Below are 4,939 nucleotides of genomic sequence, written 5' to 3'. Positions count from 1 at the left end.
AACAAAACAGTCAGTGAAGACGAAGAAGAGGATGATGTGTTCTCTATTTATACTATAGGCGCACCGGTAGTGACGTCATGGCTGTCTTTTTGAATCCATCTTTGGATTGGAGACATTCTTCCCAAGCAAGTCCCGTGCAGCGCTGCTGCCGGATAAAGCATGTTGATGGGCGCAATCTCTCTCTCACTCTGGTCGATGTGCGCGCGGGTGCGTTATTCCGTGAGAAATGCCCATGTAAGGAGTTCCACCCTCATTTACGTCATTAAGAGCCACGATGGGAAAAAAAACTCTCAGAAACTTGTAAGAACCCGGAAGTAAGATTTTTGGCACAGAAATACTCCCAAATTGTTTTTTGAAACTTTGCCCATGCTTAGCATGAGAATCCAACTCTTTAACCGTGTAAACAACTCTGAATGCATGAAACATTTTAATTTAACTATTGTTACTAACAATCTGTTTGAAAGTTTGTGAACCCTTTAGAATTGTCTATATTCTGCATAAATATAACCCAAAAAATCATCAGATATTCATGCAAATCCTGAAAGTTGACAAAGACATCCCAATCAACAAATGAGATGAAAATATATACTTTGTGATTTATGAAAATTATCCAATATTACATATTTGTGAGTGGCAAAAGTACAAACCCGATTCCAAAAAAGTTGGGACACTGTACAAATTGTGAATAAAAACAGAATGCAATGATGTGGAAGTTTCAAATTTCAATATTTTATTCAGAATACAACATAGATGACATATCAAATGTTTAAACTGAGAAAATGTATAATTTTAAGGGAAAAATAAGTTGATTTTAAATTTCATGGCATCAACACATCTCAAAAAAGTTGGGACGAGGCCATATTTACCACTGTGTGGCATCCCCTCTTCTTTTTATAACAGTCTGCTAACGTCTGGGGACTGAGGAGACAAGTTGCTCAAGTTTAGGAATAGGAATGTTGTCCCATTCTTGTCTAATACAGGCTTCTAGTTGCTCAACTGTCTTAGGTCTTCTTTGTCGCATCTTCCTCTTTATGATGCACCAAATCATCTGTTCAGAGGTGTTTTTAATCAGTGAGATGACTATTGGGTGTCAGTGTGTGCCCTGTTTTATTTAAAGAACAGGAATCTATCAAAGTTTGGTCATGTTTGTGGAAGTGTATCATGGCACAAAGAAATGAGATCTCTGAGGACCTCAGAAAAAGAGTTGGTGTTGCTCATCAAGTTAGAAAAGGTTTCAAAGCCATCTCTAAAGATTTTGGACTCCACCAATTCACAGTCAGACAGATTGTGTACAAATGGAGGAAATTCAAGACCACTATTACCCTCTCCAGGAGTGGTCCACCAACAAAGAACACTCTAAAAGCAAGACGTTTAAAAGACCACTAGGTTTCAAAGGACTGCAGGCTAACTTCACATTGGCTAATGTTAATGTTTATGAGCCCATCATCAGGAGAACACTGAACAACCATGGTGTGCATGGCCGAGTTGCAAGGAGAAAGCCAAAAGAACATTGCTGCCCATCTGCAGTTTGCTAAAGATCATGCGGACAAGCCAGAGAAATACTGGAGAAATGTTTTGTGGATGGATGAGACCAAAATAGAACATTTTGGTTTAAATGATCAGCGTTATGTTTGGAGAAAGAAAACACTGCATTTCAGCATAAGAACCTTACCCCAGCTGTGAAACATGGTGGTGGTAGTATCATGGTTTAGGTGCATCTGGTCCAGGACGGCTTGCCATCATTGATGGAACAATGAATTCTGAATTAAACCAGCAAATTCTGAAGGAAAATGTCAGGATATCTGTCCGAGAACTGAATCTCAAGAGAAAGTGGGTCATGCAGCAAGACAACGACCCGAAGCACACAAGTAGTTCTACCAAAGAATGGTTAAAGAATAACAAAGTTAATGTTTTGGAATGACTGAAAATTTAGTCAATGAGTGAAATACCGGACCTGAATTCAATTGAAATATTGTGGAAGGACCTGAAGCAAGCAGTTCATAGGAGGAAACCCACCAACATCACATAGTTGAAGTGATTCTGTACTGAGGAATGGGCTAAATTCCTACAAGCCATTGTGCAGGACTGATCAGCAGTTACAAGAAACGTTGCATGCAGTTATTGCTGCAAAAGGGGGTTAGACCAGATACTGAAAGCAAAGATTCACATACTTTTGCCACTCACAAATATTTAACACAGGATAATTTTTCTCAATAAATAAATGACAAAGTATATATTTTTGTCTCCTTTGTTTGATTGGATTCTCTTTGTCTACTTTCAGGATTTGTGTGAAAATCTAAATATGTTTGGGTCATATTTATGCAGAAATATAGAAAATTCTAAACGGTTCACAAACTTTCAAGCAGCACTGTATATACTAATCTAACACATAAACATACGCACTCATGCATCCACACCAGTTGCAGAAAGAGAGAAAGTGAGGAAAGAATGAGTTTAGAAGAGTGAAAATATGAAATCCAAAGTTTATAGCAATATATGCAATTGCATAGACCTGAACAACCATCAATCATCTAATTAACCCTCACATTGAGTCTCTCAATGAGGCTATAAACTTTATATTAAATGTACCAGTTCAGCTAGAATCTGGAGGTTGTACTTGCTTGCCTTTGTGTTAAGGGATTAACACAAAGGCAAGCAAGCCAACTCTGAAGTTGCGGAGTTGTGGGCTGGTTGAAGTTTTAGACGGGCACTCGAGGTCAGACTCGGAGACACAGCATTGCGGCAAAACTTAACTCAGAACACGAAACTCTCAATGAAAAAGAAAAGAAATTAAAGTAGAAGCCAGCAAGAAGAGTGATGAGACTAGATGGCATTTCTCCTCATGGTTTTTTTTTTTCGGACCTCTGCTTGGAAGAAAATATAGAGGGCACGCCTTGGAACTTTAATTGAATACCCCTGACTTACACTCTTAAAAATAAAGGTGCTTCAAAAGGTTCTTCAAGCGATGCCATAGAAGAACCATTTTTGGTTCCACAAAGAACCATTCAGTCAAAGGTTCTTTAAAGAACCATCTCTTTCTTACCTTTTTATAATCTGAAGAACCTTCTTTCACCACAAAGAACCTTTTGTGAAACAGAAAGGTTCTTCAGGTGTTAAAGGTTCTTTATGGAACCTTTTAGACAAAAAGGTTCTTCTATGGCATCGTGAAGCACCTTTATTTTTAAGAGTGTATATAAAAAATAAATACTTTATTTGTATGGTTTTGTAATATATGTGTCTTATATTTCCTTGTGTGGTAGATCGGACTCTTATTATAGAATTTCATTACAGAAAAACTGTTTTGAACATGGTAATGGATTAAAACATAGCCTTTAAATAACAGGCTGGATATACAATAACCTTACATCTTAACACCGCTTTTTTTATATATAAAGCAGATCATAGAACATTTTGTCTATAGCCTATAAAACAGCTTCATAAATAAGAAAGATTTCAATACATGAAGATTCAAATCAAGTGTGTTCATAGAGGTTTCCATGGGCCAATGAGAATAAATCTAGATTTAAATAAAAAAAGGCACAACATTGTCAGACCTGACGTTTTATTCTTATCCAAAACAACTATATGTGACATGAGTGTGATACATACATACACTACCAGTCAAAAGTTTTTGAACAGTAATATTTTTTATGTTTTTTAAAGAAGTCTCTTCTCACCAAGCCTGCATTTATTTGATCCAAAATACAGCAAAAGCAGTATTATTGGGAAATGTTTTTACTATTTAAAATAACTGCTTTCTATTTAAATATATATTAAAATGTAATTTATTTCTGTGATCAAAACTCAATTTTCAGCATCATTACTCCAGTCTTCAATGATACATGATCCTTCAGAAATCATTCTAATATGCTGATTTTCTGTTCAAGAAACATTTATTATTATTATTATTATTATTATTATTATAATCAAAATTTAAAACAGTTGAGTACACATTTTGATTCTTTGATGAATAGAAAGATCCAAAAATCAGCATTTATTTGAAATAAAAAGCTTTTGTAACATTATACACTACCCAATTCAAAAGCTTGGAGTCAGTAGAATTTAGTTTTTGATTTTTGGGAAAGAAATTATAGAAATTAATACTTTTATTTAGCAAGGATGCTTTAAACTGATCAAAAGTGATGATAAAGACATTCATAATGTTTCAAAAGATTTCCATTTCAGATAAATGCTGTTCTATTCATCATCTGAAAAATTCTACTCAGCTGTTTTCAACATAATAAAAATAATAAATGTTTTTTTAGCAGCAAATCAGAATATTTGAATGATTTCTAAAGGATCATGTGACTTGAGTAATGATGCTAAAAATTAAGCTTTGAAATCACAGAAATAAATTACATTTTTAAATATATTCAAATAGAAAACAGTTACTTTAAATATTAAAATATTTCACAATGTTACTGCTTTTGCTGTATTTTGGATCAAATAATAGCCTAATACTGTTCTAAAACTTTTGACTGGTAGTATATATCATATATAGCCTATATATATATAAATGGTGGAGGGCCGTCTGGATATCCAGCCCTGTATCTGTCATAAACGTTATCAATGCTGTCAATAACAGAAGCTTTTAACACTAGTACACACAGATCTGTAGAACAAGTAGGTTATAGAATTAAATGAAATACGCAAAAACTAGCCACGAAGAAGTCTATGCCATGTCATTCAGTATAGTTAAATTTTCACAAATCATGAACTTTCATAAGAGCACTAGACAAAGTTATTGTACTTATGTATTGTTGCAATAAACAACTGATAAAATTATCCACCATTAAATATAGTAAAGTATTAACAAATTTTGATGCAATAAATAGGGTATGATTTAAAAATAATCATCCCTCCAAAACAGAGAAAAAAATCTTCTACATGTCTGTCTCCTTTAAAGTGTTTATAGTGTATATAATGAGTTGTATTTGTG

This window comes from Sinocyclocheilus grahami, unplaced genomic scaffold (genome assembly GCF_001515645.1).
Source record: "Sinocyclocheilus grahami isolate Dianchi unplaced genomic scaffold, SAMN03320097.WGS_v1.1 scaffold592.1, whole genome shotgun sequence".
Taxonomy (NCBI): Eukaryota; Metazoa; Chordata; class Actinopteri; order Cypriniformes; family Cyprinidae; genus Sinocyclocheilus; species Sinocyclocheilus grahami.
Note: the sequence above shows the minus strand (reverse complement) of the source record.